Here is a 22,290-nt window from a genome sequence, read left to right as displayed (position 1 = left end):
TCCTTGTAGTATCACATTACACTATGCAATATCCTTGCAGTGTGTCATTACACTGTACATTATCCTTGTAGTGTGATATCACAGTTTGCATTATCCGTGTAGTGTGACATCACAGTTTGCATTATCCTTGTAGTGTGACATCTCAGTATGCATTATCCTTCTAGTGTGACATTACAGTATACATTATCCTTGTAGTGTGACATCACAGTTTGCATTATCCTTGTAGTGTGACATCTCAGTATACATTATATTCGTAGTGTGACATTACAGTATGCATTATCCTTGTAGTGTGACATTACAGTATGCATTATCCTTGTAGAGTGACATCACATTATACATTATCCTTGTAGTATGGCATTACAATATGCATTATCCTTGTAGTGTGACAATGCACTATGCATTATCCTTGTAGTGTGACATCACAGTATGCATTATCCTTGTAGTGTGACATCTCAGTATATATTATCTTCGTAGTGTGACATTACAGTATGCATTATCCTTGTAGTGTGTCATCACAGTATACATTATCCTTGTAGTATAACATTACACTATGCATTATCTTTGTAGTGTGACATCACAGTTTGCATTAACCTTGTAGTGTGACAATACAGTATACATTATCCTTGTAGTGTGACATTACAGTTTGCATTATCCTTGTAGTATGACATCAAAGTTTGCCATATCCTTGTAGTGTGACATCACAGTACACATTATCCTTGCAGTATGACATTACACTATGCATTTTCCTTTTAGTGTGACATCACAGTATGCATTATACTTGTTGTCTGACATTACACCATGCATTATCCTTGCAGTGTGACATCACAGTTTGCATTATCTGTGTAGTGTGACATGTCAGTATGCATTATCATTGTAGTGTGACATCACAGTTAATTTGCATTTTCCTTGTAGTGTGACATCACAGTATGCCTTATCCTTGCATTGTGACATTATACTATGCATTATCCTTGTAGTGTGACATCACAGTTTGCATTATCCTTGTAGTGTGACATCTCAGTATGCATTATCCTTGTTGCGTGACATCACAGTATGCATTATCCTTGCAGTGTGACATCACAGATAGTTTGCATTTTCCTTGTAGTGTGACATCTCAGTATGCATTATCCTTGTAGTCTGACATTACACAATGCATTATACTTGTAGTGTGACATGACACTATGCATTATCCTTGTAGTGTGACATCACAGTATGCATTATCCTTGTAGTGTGACATCACAGTATGCATTATCCTTGTAGTCTGACATCACAGTTTGCATTATCCTTGTAGTTTAACATTACAGTATGCATTATCCTTGTAGTGTGACATTACACTATGCATTATCCTTGTAGTGTGACGTCACAGTATGCATTATCCTTGTAGTTTGACATCACAGTATGCATTATTCTTGTAGTATGACATCAAAGTTTGCATTATCCTTGTAGTGTGACATCTCAGTATACATTATCCTTGTAGTGTGACATCACAGTGTGCATTATCCTTGTAGTATGACATCAAAGTTTGCATTATCCTTGTAGTGTGATATCACAGTATGCATTATCCTTGTAGTGTGACATCACAGTATGCATTATCCATGTAGTGTGACATCACAGTATGCATTATCCTTGTAGTGTGACTTCACAGTTTGCACTATCCTTGTAGTGTGACATCTCAGTATGCAATATCCTTGTAGTGTGACATCACACTATGCATTATCCTTGTAGTGTGACATTACAGTATGCATTATCCTTGTAGTGTGACATCTCAGTATGCATTATCTTTGTAGTGTGACATCACACTATGCATTATCCTTGTAGTGTGACAACACAGTTTGCATTATCCTTGTAGTGTGACATCACAGTAAACATTATCCTTTTACTGTGACATCACAGTATGCATATCCTTGTAGTGTGGCATCACAGTTTGCATTATCCTTGTAGTTTAACATTACAGTATGCATTATCCTTGTAGTGTGACATTACACTATGCATTATCCTTGTAGTGTGACGTCACAGTATGCATTATCCTTGTAGTTTGACATCACAGTATGCATTATTCTTGTAGTATGACATCAAAGTTTGCATTATCCTTGTAGTGTGACATCTCAGTATACATTATCCTTGTAGTGTGACATCACAGTGTGCATTATCCTTGTAGTGTGACATCAAAGTTTGCATTATCCTTGTAGTGTGACATCACATTATGCATTATCCATGTAGTGTGACATCACAGTATGCATTATCCTTGTAGTGTGACATCACAGTTTGCATAATCCTTGTAGTGTGACATCTCAGTATGCAATATCCTGGTAGTGTGACATCACACTATGCATTATCCTTGTAGTGTGACATTACAGTATGCATTATCCTTGTAGTGTAACATCTCAGTATGCATTATCTTTGTAGTGTGACATCACACTATGCATTATCCTTGTTGTGTGACAACACAGTTTGCATTATCCTTGTAGTGTGACATCACAGTATACATTATCCTTGTACTGTGACATCACAGTATGCATATCCTTGTAGTGTGGCATCACAGTATGCATTATCCTTGTACTGTGACATCACATTATGCATTATCCTTGTAGTGTGACATCACAGTATGCATTATAATTGCAGTGTGACATCACAGTTAGTTTGCATTTTCCTTGTAGTGTGACATCTCAGCATGCATTATCCTTGTAGTCTGACATTAGACTATGCATTATCCTTGTAGTGTGACATCACGGTATGCATTATCCTTGTAGTGTGATATCACAGTATGCATTATCCTTGTAGTATCACATTACACTATGCAATATCCTTGCAGTGTGTCATTACACTGTACATTATCCTTGTAGTGTGATATCACAGTTTGCATCATCCGTGTAGTGTGACATCACAGTTTGCATTATCCTTGTAGTGTGACATCTCAGTATGCATTATCCTTCTAGTGTGACATTACAGTATACATTATCCTTGTAGTGTGACATCACAGTTTGCATTATCCTTGTAGTGTGACATCTCAGTATACATTATCTTCGTAGTGAGACATTACAGTATGCATTATCCTTCTAGTGTGACATTACAGTATGCATTATCCTTGTAGTGTGACATCACAGTTTGCATTATCCTTGTAGTTTGACATCACAATTTTCATTATCCTTGTAGTTCGACATCACAGTATGCATTATCCTTGTAGTGTGACATGCACAGTTTCCATTATCCTTGTAGTGTGACATCACAGCATGCATTATCCTTGTAGTGTGACATCACAGTATGCGTTATCCTTGTAGTGTGACATCACAGTTTGCATTATAATTGTAGTTTGGCATCACTGTTTGTATTATCTTTATAGTGTGACATCACATTATGCATTATCCTTGTAGTTTGACATCATAGTTTGCATGATCCTTGTAGTTTGACATCACAGTTTGCATTATCCTTGAAGTGTGACATCACAGTATGCATTATCCTTGTAGTGTGACATCACAGTTTGCATTATACTTGCAGTGTGACATTACAGTTAGTTTGCATTTTCCTTGTAGTGTGACATCTCAGCATGCATTATCCTTGTAGTCTGACATTAGACTATGCATTGTTCTTGCAGTGTGACATTACAGTATGCATTATCCTTGTAGTGTGACATCACGGTATGCATTATCCTTGTAGTGTGATATCACAGTATTCATTATCCTTGTAGTATCACATTACACTATGCAATATCCTTGCAGTGTGTCATTACACTGTACATTATCCTTGTAGTGTGATATCACAGTTTGCATTATCCGTGTAGTGTGACATCACAGTATGCATTATCCTTCTAGTGTGACATTACAGTATACATTATCCTTGTAGTGTGACATCACAGTTTGCATTATCCTTGTAGTGTGACATCTCAGTATACATTATCTTCGTAGTGAGACATTACAGTATGCATTATCCTTCTAGTGTGACATTACAGTATGCATTATCCTTGTAGTGTGACATCTCAGTATGCATTATCCTCGAAGTGTGACATCACAGTTTGCATTATCCTTGTAGTGTGACATCTCAGTATACATTATATTCGTAGTGTGACATTACAGTATGCATTATCCTTGTAGTGTGACATTACAGTATGCATTATCCTTGTAGAGTGACATCACATTATACATTATCCTTGTAGTATGGCATTACAATATGCATTATCCTTGTAGTGTGACATTGCACTATGCATTATCCTTGTAGTGTGACATCACAGTATGCATTATCCTTGTAGTGTGACATCTCAGTATATATTTTCTTCGTAGTGTGACATTACAGTATGCATTATCCTTGTAGTGTGTCATCACACTATACATTATCCTTGTAGTATGACATTACACTATGCATTATCCTTGTAGTGTGACATCACAGTTTGCATTAACCTTGTAGTGTGACAATACAGTATACATTATCCTTGTAGTGTGACATTACAGTATGCATTATCCTTGTAGTATGACATCAAAGTTTGCCATATCCTTGTAGTGTGACATCACAGTACACATTATCCTTGCAGTATGACATTACACTATGCATTTTCCTTTTAGTGTGACATCACAGTATGCATTATACATGTTGTCTGACATTACACCATGCATTATCCTTGTAGTGCGACAATACACTATGCATTATCCTTGCAGTGTGACATCACAGTTTGCATTATCCTTGTAGTGTGACATGTCAGTATGCATTATCATTGTAGTGTGAAATTACACTATGCATTATACTTGCAGTGTGACATCACAGTTTGCATTTTCCTTGTAGTGTGACATCTCAGTATGCATTATCCTTGTAGTGTGACATCACAGTCTGCATTATCCTTCTAGTGATATCACAGTTTGCATTATCTGTGAAGTGTGACATCACAGTTTGCATTATCCTTGTAGTGTGACATCTCAGTATACATTAACCTTGTAGTGTGACATCACATTATGCATTATCCTTGTAGTTTGACATCACAGTTTGCATTATCCTTGTAGTGTGACATCTAAGTATGCATTATCCTTGTAGTGTAACATCACAGTTTGCATTATCCTTGTAGTGTGACATCACAGTTTGCATTATCCTTGCAGTATGACATGTCAGTATGCACTATCCTTGTAGTGTGAAATTACACTATGCATTTTCCATGTAGTGTGACATCACAGTATGCATTATACTTGTAGTGTGACATTACACTATGCATTATCCTTGTAGTGTGACATTACACTATGCATTATCCTTGTGGTGTGACATCACAGTTTGCATTATCCTTGTAGTGTGACATCTCAGTATTCATTATCCTTGTAGTGTGACATCACAGTATGAACTATCCTTGTAGTGTGACATTACAGTTTGCATTATCCTTGCAGTATGACATGTCAGTATGCACTATCCTTGTAGTGTGAAATTACACTATGCATTATCCTTGTAGTGTGACATCACAGTATGCATTATCCTTGTAGTGTGACAATACAATTTGAATTATCCTTGTAGTGTGTCATCACAGTATGCATTATCCTTGTAGTGTGACATTACACTATGCATTATCCTTGTTGTGTGACGTCACAGTATGCATTATCCTTGTAGTATGACATCAAAGTTTGCATTATCCTTGCAGTGTGACATCTCAGTATACATTATCCTTGTAGTGTGAATTCACAGTATGTATTATCCTTGTAGTGTGACATTACAGTATGCATTATCCTTGTAGTGTGACTTTACAGTATGCATTATCCTTGTAGTGTGACATTACAGTATGCATTATCCTTGTAGTGTGACTTTACAGTATGCATTATCCTTGTAGTATGACATCTCAGTATGCATTATCCTTGTAGTATGACATCACGGTATACATTATCATTGCAGTTTGACATGTCAGTATGCAGTATCCTTGTAGTGTGAAATTACACTATGCATTTTCCTTGTAGTGTGACATTACACTATGCATTATCCTTGTAGTGTGACATTACACTATGCATTTTTCTTGTAGTGTGACATCTCAGTATGCATTATCCTTGTAGTGTGATATCACAGTTTGCATTATCCTATTATCCTTGTAGTGTGACATCTCAGTGTACATTATCCTTGTAGTGTGATATCACAGTATGCATTATCCTTGTAGTGTGACATCTCAGTGTGCAATATCCTTTTAGTGTGACATCACACTATGCATTATCCTTATAGTGTGACATTACAGTATGCATTATCCTTGTAGTGTGACATCTCAGTATGCATTTTCTTTGTAGTGTGACATCACACTATGCATTATCCATAGTATAGTGTGACATCGCAGTTTGCATTATCCTTGTAGTGTGATATCACAGTATGCATTATGCTTGTAGCATGACATTACAATACGCATTATCCTTGTAGTGTGACATCACAGTTTGCATTATCCTTGTAGTGTGACATCTCAGTATGCATTTTACTTGTGGTGTGACATCACAGTATGCATTATCCTTGCAGTGTGACATCACAGTTAGTTTGCATTTTCCTTGTAGTGTGACATCTCAGCATGCATTATCCTTGTAGTCTGACATTAGACTATGCATTATTCTTGCAGTGTGACATTACAGTATGCATTATCCTTGTAGTGTGACATCACGGTATGCATTATCCTTGTAGTGTGATATCACAGTATTCATTATCCTTGTAGTATCACATTACACTATGCAATATCCTTGCAGTGTGTCATTACACTGTACATTATCCTTGTAGTGTGATATCACAGTTTGCATTATCCGTGTAGTGTGACATCACAGTTTGCATTATCCTTGTAGTGTGACATCTCAGTATGCATTATCCTTCTAGTGTGACATTACAGTATACATTATCCTTGCAGTGTGACATCACAGTTTGCATTATCCTTGTAGTGTGACATCTCAGTATACATTATCTTCCTAGTGAGACATTACAGTATGCATTATCCTTCTAGTGTGACATTACAGTATGCATTATCCTTGTAGTGTGACATCTCAGTATGCATTATCCTTGAAGTGTGACATCACACTTTGCATTATCCTTGTAGTGTGACATCTCAGTATACATTATATTCGTAGTGTGACATTACAGTATGCATTATCCTTGTAGTGTGACATTACAGTATGCATTATCCTTGTAGAGTGACATCACATTATACATTATCCTTGTAGTATGGCATTACAATATGCATTATCCTTGTAGTGTGACATTGCACTATGCATTATCCTTGTAGTGTGACATCACAGTATGCATTATCCTTGTAGTGTGACATCTCAGTATATATTTTCTTCGTAGTGTGACATTACAGTATGCATTATCCTTGTAGTGTGTCATCACAGTATACATTATCCTTGTAGTATGACATTACACTATGCATTATCCTTGTAGTGTGACATCACAGTTTGCATTAACCTTGTAGTGTGACAATACAGTATACATTATCCTTGTAGTGTGACATTACAGTATGCATTATCCTTGTAGTATGACATCAAAGTTTGCCATATCCTTGTAGTGTGACATCACAGTACACATTATCCTTGCAGTATGACATTACACTATGCATTTTCCTTTTAGTGTGACATCACAGTATGCATTATACTTGTTGTCTGACATTACACCATGCATTATCCTTGTAGTGCGACAATACACTATGCATTATCCTTGCAGTGTGACATCACAGTTTGCATTATCCGTGTAGTGTGACATCTCAGTATGCATTATCCTTGTAGTGTGACATCACAGTTTGCATTATCCTTGTAGTGTGACATGTCAGTATGCATTATCATTGTAGTGTGAAATTACACTATGCATTATACTTGCAGTGTGACCTCACAGTTTGCATTTTCCTTGTAGTGTGACATCTCAGTATGCATTATCCTTGTAGTGTGACATCACTGTATGCATTATCCTTCTAGTGATATCACAGTTTGCATTATCTGTGAAGTGTGACATCACAGTTTGCATTATCCTTGTAGTGTGACATCTCAGAATACATTAACCTTGTAGTGTGACATCACAGTATGCATTATCCTTGTAGTTTGACATCACAGTTTGCATTATCCTTGTAGTGTGACATCTAAGTATGCATTATCCTTGTAGTGTAACATCACAGTTTGCATTATCCTTGTAGTGTGACATCACAGTTTGCATTATCCTTGCAGTATGACATGTCAGTATGCACAATCCTTGTAGTGTGAAATTACACTATGCATTTTCCATGTAGTGTGACATCACAGTATGCATTATACTTGTAGTGTGACATTACACTATGCATTATCCTTGTAGTGTGACATTACACTATGCATTATCCTTGTGGTGTGACATCACAGTTTGCATTATCCTTGTAGTGTGACATCTCAGTATTCATTATCCTTGTAGTGTGACATCACAGTATGAACTATCCTTGTAGTGTGACATCACAGTTTGCATTATCCTTGCAGTATGACATGTCAGTATGCACTATCCTTGTAGTGTGAAATTACACTATGCATTATCCTTGTAGTGTGACATCACAGTATGCATTATCCTTGTAGTGTGACAATACAATTTGAATTATCCTTGTAGTGTGTCATCACAGTATGCATTATCCTTGTAGTGTGACATTACACTATGCATTATCCTTGTTGTGTGACGTCACAGTATGCATTATCCTTGTAGTATGACATCAAAGTTTGCATTACCCTTGTAGTGTGACATCTCAGTATACATTATCCTTGTAGTGTGAATTCACAGTATGTATTATCCTTGTAGTGTGACATTGCAGTATGCATTATCCTTGTAGTGTGACTTTACAGTATGCATTATCCTTGTAGTGTGACATTACAGTATGCATTATCCTTGCTGTCTAAAATCACAGTATGCATTATCCTTGTAGTATGACATCTCAGTATGCATTTTCCTTGTAGTGTGACATCACGGTATACATTATCATTGCAGTATGACATGTCAGTATGCAGTATCCTTGTAGTGTGAAATTACACTATGCAATTTCCTTGTAGTGTGACATTACACTATACATTATCCTTGTAGTGTGACATTACACTATGCATTTTTCTTGTAGTGTGACATCTCAGTATGCATTATCCTTGTAGTGTGATATCACAGTTTGCATTATCCTATTATCCTTGTAGTGTGACAACTCAGTGTACATTATCCTTGTAGTGTGATATCACAGTATGCATTATCCTTGTAGTGTGACATCTCAGTGTGCAATATCCTTTTAGTGTGACATCACACTATGCATTATCCTTATAGTGTGACATTACAGTATGCATTATCCTTGTAGTGTGACATCTCAGTATGCATTTTCTTTGTAGTGTGACATCACACTATGCATTATCCTTATAGTGTTACATCGCAGTTTGCATTATCCTTGTAGTGTGATATCACAGTATGCATTATCCTTGTAGCATGACATTACAATACGCATTATCCTTGTAGTGTGACATCACAGTTTGCATTATCCTTGTAGTGTGACAACTCAGTATGCATTATCCTTGTAGTGTGACATCACAGTATACATTATCCTTGTACTGTGACATCAGAATATGCATATCCTTGTAGTGTGACATCACAGTATGCATTATCCTTGTACTGTGACATCACATTATGCATATCCTTGTAGTGTGACATCACAGTATGCATTGTCCTTGTAGTGTGACATCACAGTTTGCATTATCCTTGTAGTGTGACATCTCAATATGCATTTTCCTTGTAGTGTGACATCACAGTTTGCATTATCCTTGTAATGTGACATCACAGTATACATTATCATTGTACTGTGACATCACAGTATGCATATCCTTGTAGTGTGACATCACAGTATGCATTATCCTTGTACTGTGACATCACATTATGCATATCCTTGTAGTGTGACATCACAGTATGCATTATCCTTGTAGTGTGACATCACAGTTTGCATTATTCTTTTAGTGTGACATCACAGTATGCATTATCCTTGCAGTGTGACATCTCAGTTTGCATTATCCTTGTAGAGTGACATCATAGTATGCATTATCCTTGTGGTGTGACATCACAGTACACATTATCCTTGCAGTATGACATGTCAGCATGCTCTATCCATGTAGTTTGAAATTACACTATGCATTTTCCTTGTAGTGTGACATCACAGTATGCATTATACTTGTAGTCTGATATTACACTATGCATTATCCTTGTAGTGTGACATTACACTATGCATTATCCTTGTATTGTGACATCACAGTTTGCATTATCCTTGTAGTGTGACATCTCAGTATGCATTATCCTTGTAGTGTGACATCAGAGTTTGCATTATCCTTGTAGTGTGACATCACAGTATGCATTATCCTTGTAGTGTAACATTACACTATGCATTATCCTTGTAGTGTGACATCACAGTATGCATTATCCTTGTAGTATGACATCTCAGTATGCATTATCCTTGTAGTGTGACATCACGGTATACATTATCATTGCAGTATGACATGTCAGTATGCAGTATCCTTGTAGTGTGAAATTACACTATGCATTTTCCTTGTAGTGTGACATTACACTATGCATTATCCTTGTAGTGTGACATTACACTATGCATTTTTCTTGTAGTGTGACATCTCAGTATGCATTATCCTTGTAGTGTGACATCACAGTTTGCATTATCCCATTATCCTTGTAGTATGACATCTCAGTGTACATTATCCTTGTAGTGTAATATCACAGTATGCATTATCCTTGTAGTGTGACATCTTAGTGTGCAATATCCTTGTAGTGTGACATCACGTTATGCATTATCCTTGTAGCATGACATTACAATACGCATTATCCTTGTAGTGTGACATCACAGTTTGCATTATCCTTGTAGTGTGAAATCTCAGTATGCATTTTCCTTGTAGTGTGACATCACAGTTTGCATTATCCTTGTAGTGTGACATCACAGTATACATTATCCTTGTAGTGTGACATCACAGTATGAACTATCCTTGTAGTGTGACATTACAGTTTGCATTATCCTTGCAGTATGACATGTCAGTATGCACTATCCTTGTAGTGTGAAATTACACTATGCATTATCCTTGTAGTGTGACATCACAGTATGCATTATCCTTGTAGTGTGACAATACAATTTGAATTATCCTTGTAGTGTGTCATCACAGTATGCATTATCCTTGTAGTGTGACATTACACTATGCATTATCCTTGTTGTGTGACGTCACAGTATGCATTATCCTTGTAGTATGACATCAAAGTTTGCATTATCCTTGTAGTGTGACATCTCAGTATACATTATCCTTGTAGTGTGAATTCACAGTATGTATTATCCTTGTAGTGTGACATTACAGTATGCATTATCCTTGTAGTGTGACTTTACCGTATGCATTATCCTTGTAGTGTGACATTACAGTATGCATTATCCTTGTAGTGTGACTTTACAGTATGCATTATCCTTGTAGTATGACATCTCAGTATGCATTATCCTTGTAGTATGACATCACGGTATACATTATCATTGCAGCTTGACATGTCAGTATGCAGTATCCTTGTAGTGTGAAATTACACTATGCATTTTCCTTGTAGTGTGACATTACACTATGCATTATCCTTGTAGTGTGACATTACACTATGCATTTTTCTTGTAGTGTGACATCTCAGTATGCATTATCCTTGTAGTGTGATATCACAGTTTGCATTATCCTATTATCCTTGTAGTGTGACATCTCAGTGTACATTATCCTTGTAGTGTGATATCACAGTATGCATTATCCTTGTAGTGTGACATCTCAGTGTGCAATATCCTTTTAGTGTGACATCACACTATGCATTATCCTTATAGTGTGACATTACAGTATGCATTATCCTTGTAGTGTGACATCTCAGTATGCATTTTCTTTGTAGTGTGACATCACACTATGCATTATCCATAGTATAGTGTGACATCGCAGTTTGCATTATCCTTGTAGTGTGATATCACAGTATGCATTATGCTTGTAGCATGACATTACAATACGCATTATCCTTGTAGTGTGACATCACAGTTTGCATTATCCTTGTAGTGTGACATCTCAGTATGCATTTTACTTGTGGTGTGACATCACAGTATGCATTATCCTTGCAGTGTGACATCACAGTTAGTTTGCATTTTCCTTGTAGTGTGACATCTCAGCATGCATTATCCTTGTAGTCTGACATTAGACTATGCATTATTCTTGCAGTGTGACATTACAGTATGCATTATCCTTGTAGTGTGACATCACGGTATGCATTATCCTTGTAGTGTGATATCACAGTATTCATTATCCTTGTAGTATCACATTACACTATGCAATATCCTTGCAGTGTGTCATTACACTGTACATTATCCTTGTAGTGTGATATCACAGTTTGCATTATCCGTGTAGTGTGACATCACAGTTTGCATTATCCTTGTAGTGTGACATCTCAGTATGCATTATCCTTCTAGTGTGACATTACAGTATACATTATCCTTGCAGTGTGACATCACAGTTTGCATTATCCTTGTAGTGTGACATCTCAGTATACATTATCTTCCTAGTGAGACATTACAGTATGCATTATCCTTCTAGTGTGACATTACAGTATGCATTATCCTTGTAGTGTGACATCTCAGTATGCATTATCCTTGAAGTGTGACATCACACTTTGCATTATCCTTGTAGTGTGACATCTCAGTATACATTATATTCGTAGTGTGACATTACAGTATGCATTATCCTTGTAGTGTGACATTACAGTATGCATTATCCTTGTAGAGTGACATCACATTATACATTATCCTTGTAGTATGGCATTACAATATGCATTATCCTTGTAGTGTGACATTGCACTATGCATTATCCTTGTAGTGTGACATCACAGTATGCATTATCCTTGTAGTGTGACATCTCAGTATATATTTTCTTCGTAGTGTGACATTACAGTATGCATTATCCTTGTAGTGTGTCATCACAGTATACATTATCCTTGTAGTATGACATTACACTATGCATTATCCTTGTAGTGTGACATCACAGTTTGCATTAACCTTGTAGTGTGACAATACAGTATACATTATCCTTGTAGTGTGACATTACAGTATGCATTATCCTTGTAGTATGACATCAAAGTTTGCCATATCCTTGTAGTGTGACATCACAGTACACATTATCCTTGCAGTATGACATTACACTATGCATTTTCCTTTTAGTGTGACATCACAGTATGCATTATACTTGTTGTCTGACATTACACCATGCATTATCCTTGTAGTGCGACAATACACTATGCATTATCCTTGCAGTGTGACATCACAGTTTGCATTATCCGTGTAGTGTGACATCTCAGTATGCATTATCCTTGTAGTGTGACATCACAGTTTGCATTATCCTTGTAGTGTGACATGTCAGTATGCATTATCATTGTAGTGTGAAATTACACTATGCATTATACTTGCAGTGTGACCTCACAGTTTGCATTTTCCTTGTAGTGTGACATCTCAGTATGCATTATCCTTGTAGTGTGACATCACTGTATGCATTATCCTTCTAGTGATATCACAGTTTGCATTATCTGTGAAGTGTGACATCACAGTTTGCATTATCCTTGTAGTGTGACATCTCAGAATACATTAACCTTGTAGTGTGACATCACAGTATGCATTATCCTTGTAGTTTGACATCACAGTTTGCATTATCCTTGTAGTGTGACATCTAAGTATGCATTATCCTTGTAGTGTAACATCACAGTTTGCATTATCCTTGTAGTGTGACATCACAGTTTGCATTATCCTTGCAGTATGACATGTCAGTATGCACAATCCTTGTAGTGTGAAATTACACTATGCATTTTCCATGTAGTGTGACATCACAGTATGCATTATACTTGTAGTGTGACATTACACTATGCATTATCCTTGTAGTGTGACATTACACTATGCATTATCCTTGTGGTGTGACATCACAGTTTGCATTATCCTTGTAGTGTGACATCTCAGTATTCATTATCCTTGTAGTGTGACATCACAGTATGAACTATCCTTGTAGTGTGACATTACAGTTTGCATTATCCTTGCAGTATGACATGTCAGTATGCACTATCCTTGTAGTGTGAAATTACACTATGCATTATCCTTGTAGTGTGACATCACAGTATGCATTATCCTTGTAGTGTGACAATACAATTTGAATTATCCTTGTAGTGTGTCATCACAGTATGCATTATCCTTGTAGTGTGACATTACACTATGCATTATCCTTGTTGTGTGACGTCACAGTATGCATTATCCTTGTAGTATGACATCAAAGTTTGCATTACCCTTGTAGTGTGACATCTCAGTATACATTATCCTTGTAGTGTGAATTCACAGTATGTATTATCCTTGTAGTGTGACATTGCAGTATGCATTATCCTTGTAGTGTGACTTTACAGTATGCATTATCCTTGTAGTGTGACATTACAGTATGCATTATCCTTGCTGTCTAAAATCACAGTATGCATTATCCTTGTAGTATGACATCTCAGTATGCATTTTCCTTGTAGTGTGACATCACGGTATACATTATCATTGCAGTATGACATGTCAGTATGCAGTATCCTTGTAGTGTGAAATTACACTATGCAATTTCCTTGTAGTGTGACATTACACTATACATTATCCTTGTAGTGTGACATTACACTATGCATTTTTCTTGTAGTGTGACATCTCAGTATGCATTATCCTTGTAGTGTGATATCACAGTTTGCATTATCCTATTATCCTTGTAGTGTGACAACTCAGTGTACATTATCCTTGTAGTGTGATATCACAGTATGCATTATCCTTGTAGTGTGACATCTCAGTGTGCAATATCCTTTTAGTGTGACATCACACTATGCATTATCCTTATAGTGTGACATTACAGTATGCATTATCCTTGTAGTGTGACATCTCAGTATGCATTTTCTTTGTAGTGTGACATCACACTATGCATTATCCTTATAGTGTTACATCGCAGTTTGCATTATACTTGTAGTGTGATATCACAGTATGCATTATCCTTGTAGCATGACATTACAATACGCATTATCCTTGTAGTGTGACATCACAGTTTGCATTATCCTTGTAGTGTGACAACTCAGTATGCATTATCCTTGTAGTGTGACATCACAGTATACATTATCCTTGTACTGTGACATCAGAATATGCATATCCTTGTAGTGTGACATCACAGTATGCATTATCCTTGTACTGTGACATCACATTATGCATATCCTTGTAGTGTGACATCACAGTATGCATTGTCCTTGTAGTGTGACATCACAGTTTGCATTATCCTTGTAGTGTGACATCTCAGTATGCATTTTCCTTGTAGTGTGACATCACAGTTTGCATTATCCTTGTAATGTGACATCACAGTATACATTATCATTGTACTGTGACATCACAGTATGCATATCCTTGTAGTGTGACATCACAGTATGCATTATCCTTGTACTGTGACATCACATTATGCATATCCTTGTAGTGTGACATCACAGTATGCATTATCCTTGTAGTGTGACATCACAGTTTGCATTATTCTTTTAGTGTGACATCACAGTATGCATTATCCTTGCAGTGTGACATCTCAGTTTGCATTATCCTTGTAGAGTGACATCATAGTATGCATTATCCTTGTGGTGTGACATCACAGTACACATTATCCTTGCAGTATGACATGTCAGCATGCTCTATCCATGTAGTTTGAAATTACACTATGCATTTTCCTTGTAGTGTGACATCACAGTATGCATTATACTTGTAGTCTGATATTACACTATGCATTATCCTTGTAGTGTGACATTACACTATGCATTATCCTTGTATTGTGACATCACAGTTTGCATTATCCTTGTAGTGTGACATCTCAGTATGCATTATCCTTGTAGTGTGACATCAGAGTTTGCATTATCCTTGTAGTGTGACATCACAGTATGCATTATCCTTGTAGTGTAACATTACACTATGCATTATCCTTGTAGTGTGACATCACAGTATGCATTATCCTTGTAGTATGACATCTCAGTATGCATTATCCTTGTAGTGTGACATCACGGTATACATTATCATTGCAGTATGACATGTCAGTATGCAGTATCCTTGTAGTGTGAAATTACACTATGCATTTTCCTTGTAGTGTGACATTACACTATGCATTATCCTTGTAGTGTGACATTACACTATGCATTTTTCTTGTAGTGTGACATCTCAGTATGCATTATCCTTGTAGTGTGACATCACAGTTTGCATTATCCCATTATCCTTGTAGTATGACATCTCAGTGTACATTATCCTTGTAGTGTAATATCACAGTATGCATTATCCTTGTAGTGTGACATCTTAGTGTGCAATATCCTTGTAGTGTGACATCACGTTATGCATTATCCTTGTAGCATGACATTACAATACGCATTATCCTTGTAGTGTGACATCACAGTTTGCATTATCCTTGTAGTGTGAAATCTCAGTATGCATTTTCCTTGTAGTGTGACATCACAGTTTGCATTATCCTTGTAGTGTGACATCACAGTATACATTATCCTTGTACTGTGACATCACAGTATGCATATCCTTGTAGTGTGACATCACAGTATGCATTATCCTTGTACTGTGACATCACATTATGCATATCCTTGTAGTGTGACATCACAGTATGCATTAGCCTTGTAGTGTGACATCACAGTATGCATTTTCCTTGTAGTGTGACATCTCAGTATGCATTTTCCTTGTAGTGTGACATCACAGTTTGCATTATCCTTGTAGTGTGACATCACAGTATACATTATCCTTGTACTGTGACATCACAGTATGCATATCCTTGTAGTGTGACATCACAGTATGCATTATCCTTGTACTGTGACATCACAGTATGCATTATCCTAGTAGTGTGACATCACAGTTTGCATTATTCTTGTAGTGTGACATTACTGTATGCATTATCCTTGTTGTATTAGTTCTCAGTATGCATTATCCTTGTAGTGTGACATCACAGCATGCATTATCCTTGTAGTGTGACATCACAGTACGTGTTATCCTTGTAGTGTGACATCACAGTTTGCATTATAATTGTAGTTTGACATCACAGTTTGCATTATCTTTGAAGTGTGACATCACATTATGCATTATCCTTGTAGTTTGACATCACAGTATGCATTATCCTTGTAGTATGACATCACAGTTTGCATTATCCCTATAGTGTGACATCAAAGTTTGCATTATCCTTGTAGTGTGACATCACAGTATGAATTATCCTTGTTGTGTGACATCACAGTTTGCATTATCCTTGTAGTTTGACATCACAGTTTTCATTATCCTTGTAGTTCGACATCACAGTATGCATTATCCTTGTAGTGTGACATGCACAGTTTGCATTATCCTTGTAGTGTGACATCACAGTATGCATTATCCTTGTAGTGTGACATCACAGTATGCATTATCCTTGTAGTATTAGTTCTCAGTATGCATTATCCTTGTAGTGTGACATTACAGTTTGCATTATCCATGTAGTTTGACATCACAGTATACATTATCCTTGTAGTGTGACATTACTGTATGCATTATCCTTGTAGTATGACATCACAGTATGCATTATCCTTGTAGTGTGACATCACAGTATGCATTATCCTTGTAGTGTGACATTACAGTATGCATTATCCTTGTAGTATGACATCACAGTATACATTATCCTTGTAGTGTGAAAATACACTATGCATTTTACTTGTAGTGTGACATCACAGCATACATTATCCTTGTAGAGTGACATCACAGTATGTATTATCCTTGTAGTCTGACATCACAGTTTGCATTATCCTTGTGGTGTGACATTACAGTTGCATTATCCTTGTATTGTGACATCTCAGTATGCATTATCCTTGTAATGTGACATCACAGTATGCATTATCCTTGTAGTGTGACATCTCAGTATACCTTATCCTTATAGTGTGACATCACAGTATGCATTATCCTTGTAGTGTGACATCTCAGTATGCATTATCCTTGTAGTGTCACATCACACTATGCATTATCCTTGTAGTATGACATTACAGTATGCAATATCCTTGTAGTGTGACATCACAGTATGCATTATGTGTGTAGTGTGACATCACACTATGCATTATCCTTGTAGGGTGACATCGCAGTTTGCATTATCCTTGTAGTGTGACATCTTAGTATACATTATCCTTGTAGTGTGGTATCACAGTATGCATTATCCTTGCAGTGTGATATCACAGTATGCATTATCCTTTTAGTCTCACATTACACTATGCAATATCCTTGCAGTGTGACATTACACTGTGCATTATAATTGTAGTGTGATATCACAGTTTGCATTATCCGTGTAGTGTGACATCACAGTTTGCATTAATCTTGTTGTGTGACATCTCAGTATGCATTATCCTTCTAGTATGACATTACAGTATACATTATCCTTGTAGTGTGACATCACAGTTTGCATTATCCTTGTAGTGTGACATCTCAGTATACATTATCTTCGTAGTGTGACATTTCAGTATGCATTATCCTTCTAGTGTGTCATTACAGTATGCATTATTCTTGTAGTTTGACATCTCAGTATGCATTATCCTTGTAGTGTGACATCTCAGTATACATTATCTTCGTAGTGTGACATTACAGTATGCATTATCCTTCTAGTGTGTCATTACAGTATGCATTATTCTTGTAGTTTGACATCACAGTTTGCATTAACTTTGTAGTGTGACAATACAGTATACATATCCTTGTAGTGTGACATTACAGTATGCATTATCCTTGTAATGTGACATCACAGTATGCATTATCCTTGTAATGTGACATCACAGTATGCATTATCCTTGTAGTATGACATCAAAGTTTGCCATATCCTTGTAGTATGACATCACAGTATACATTATCCTTGCAGTATGACATGTCAGTATGCACTATCCTTGTATTATGAAACTACACTATGCATTTTCCTTTTAGTGTGACATCACAGTATGCATTATACTTGTAGTCTGACATTACACTATGCATTATCCTTGTAGTGTGACATTACACTATGCATTATCCTTGTAGTGTGACATCACAGTTTGCATTATCCGTGTAGTGTGACATCTCAGTATGCATTATTCTTGTAGTGTGACATCACAGTGTGCATTATCCTTGTAGTGTGACATGTCAGTATGCATTATCCTTGTAGTGTGAAATTACACTATACATTATACTTGCAGTGTGACATCACAGTTTGCATTATCCTTGTAGTGTGACATCACAGTTTGCATTATCCGTGTAGTGTGACATCTCAGTTTACATTTTCCTTGTAGTGTGACATCTCAGTATGCATTATCCTTCTAGTGTGATATCACATTTTGCATTATCTGTGTAGTGTGACATCACAGTATGCATTATCCTTGTAGTGTAACATTACACTATGCATTATCCTTGTAGTGTGACATCACAGTATGCATTATCCTTGTAGTATGACATCTCAGTATGCATTATCCTTGTAGTGTGACATCACGGTATACATTATCATTGCAGTATGACATGTCAGTATGCAGTATCCTTGTAGTGTGAAATTACACTATGCATTTTCCTTGTAGTGTGACATTACACTATGCATTATCCTTGTAGTGTGACATTACACTATGCATTTTTCTTGTAGTGTGACATCTCAGTATGCATTATCCTTGTAGTGTGACATCACAGTTTGCATTATCCCATTATCCTTGTAGTATGACATCTCAGTGTACATTATCCTTGTAGTGTAATATCACAGTATGCATTATCCTTGTAGTGTGACATCTTAGTGTGCAATATCCTTGTAGTGTGACATCACGTTATGCATTATCCTTGTAGCATGACATTACAATACGCATTATCCTTGTAGTGTGACATCACAGTTTGCATTATCCTTGTAGTGTGAAATCTCAGTATGCATTTTCCTTGTAGTGTGACATCACAGTTTGCATTATCCTTGTAGTGTGACATCACAGTATACATTATCCTTGTACTGTGACATCACAGTATGCATATCCTTGTAGTGTGACATCACAGTATGCATTATCCTTGTACTGTGACATCACATTATGCATATCCTTGTAGTGTGACATCACAGTATGCATTAGCCTTGTAGTGTGACATCACAGTTTGCATTATCCTTGTAGTGTGACATCTCAGTATGCATTTTCCTTGTAGTGTGACATCACAGTTTGCATTATCCTTGTAGTGTGACATCACAGTATACATTATCCTTGTACTGTGACATCACAGTATGCATATCCTTGTAGTGTGACATCACAGTATGCATTATCCTTGTACTGTGACATCACAGTTTGCATTATCCTTGTAGTGTGACATCACAGTTTGCATTATTCTTGTAGTGTGACATCACAGTATGCATTATCTTTGCAGTGTGACATCTTAGTATGCATTATCTTTGTAGAGTGACATCACAGTATGCATTATACTTGTGGTGTGACATCACAGTATACATTATCCTTGTAGTGTGACATTACTGTATGCATTATCCTTGTTGTATTAGTTCTCAGTATGCATTATCCTTGTAGTGTGACATTACAGTTTGCATTATGCTTGTAGTGTGACATCACAGTATGCATTATCCTTGTTGTGTGACATCACAGTTTGCATTATCCTTGTAGTTTGACATCACAATTTTCATTATCCTTGTAATTCGACATCACAGTATGCATTAGCCTTGTAGTGTGACATCACGGCATGCATTATCCTTGTAGTGTGACATCACAGTACGTGTTATCCTTGTAGTGTGACATCACAGTTTGCATTATAATTGTAGTTTGACATCACAGTTTGCATTATCTTTGTAGTGTGACATCACATTATGCATTATCCTTGTAGTTTGACATCACAGTATGCATTATCCTTGTAGTTTGACATCACAGTTTGCATTATCCCTATAGTGTGACATCAAAGTTTGCATTATCCTTGTAGTGTGACATCACAGTATGCATTATCCTTGTTGTGTGACATCACAGTTTGCATTATCCTTGTAGTTTGACATCACAATTTTCATTATCCTTGTAGTTCGACATCACAGTATGCATTATCCTTGTAGTGTGACATGCACAGTTTGCATTATCCTTGTAGTGTGACATCACAGCATGCATTATCCTTGTAGTGTGACATCACAGTATGCATTATCCTTGTAGTGTGACATCACAGTATGCATTATCCTTGTAGTATTAGTTCTCAGTATGCATTATCCTTGTAGTGTGACATTACAGTTTGCATTATCCATGTAGTTTGACATCACAGTATACATTATCCTTGTAGTGTGACATTACTGTATGCATTATCCTTGTAGTATGACATCACAGTATGCATTATCCTTGTAGTGTGACATCACAGTATGCATTATCCTTGTAGTGTGACATTACAGTATGCATTATCCTTGTAGTATGACATCACAGTATACATTATCCTTGTAGTGTGAAATTACTCTATGCATTTTACTTGTAGTGTGACATCACATTATGCATTATCCTTGTAGTGTGACATTACAGTTGCATTATCCTTGTAGTGTGAAATTACTCTATGCATTTTCCTTGTAGTGTGACATCACAGTATACATTATCCTTGTAGAGTGGCATCACAGTATGTATTATCCTTGTAGTCTGACATCACAGTTTGCATTATCCTTGTGGTGTGACATTACAGTTGCATTATCCTTGTATTGTGACATCTCAGTATGCATTATCCTTGTAATGTGACATCACAGTATGCATTATCCTTGTAGTGTGACATCTCATTATACATTATCCTTGTAGTGTGACATCTCAGTATACCTTATCCTTATAGTGTGACATCACAGTATGCATTATCCTTGTAGTGTGACATCTCAGTATGCATTATCCTTGTAGTGTCACATCACAATATGCATTATCCTTGTAGTATGACATTACAGTATGCAATATCCTTGTAGTGTGACATCACAGTATGCATTATGTGTGTAGTGTGACATCACACTATGCATTATCCTTGTAGTGTGACATCGCAGTTTGCATTATCCTTGTAGTGTGACATCTTAGTATACATTATCCTTGTAGTGTGATATCACAGTATGCATTATCCTTGCAGTGTGATATCACAGTATGCATTATCCTTGTAGTCTCACATTACACTATGCAATATCCTTGCAGTGTGACATTACACTGTGCATTATAATTGTAGTGTGATATCACAGTTTGCATTATCCGTGTAGTGTGACATAACAGTTTGCATTAACCTTGTTGTGTGACATCTCAGTATGCATTATCCTTCTAGTATGACATTACAGTATACATTATCCTTGTAGTGTGACATCACAGTTTGCATTA

This window comes from Dendrobates tinctorius, unplaced genomic scaffold (genome assembly GCF_039654945.1).
Source record: "Dendrobates tinctorius isolate UK_male_01 unplaced genomic scaffold, ASM3965494v1 ptg000108l, whole genome shotgun sequence".
Classification (NCBI taxonomy): domain Eukaryota; kingdom Metazoa; phylum Chordata; class Amphibia; order Anura; family Dendrobatidae; genus Dendrobates; species Dendrobates tinctorius.
This window is presented reverse-complemented; position numbering follows the sequence as displayed.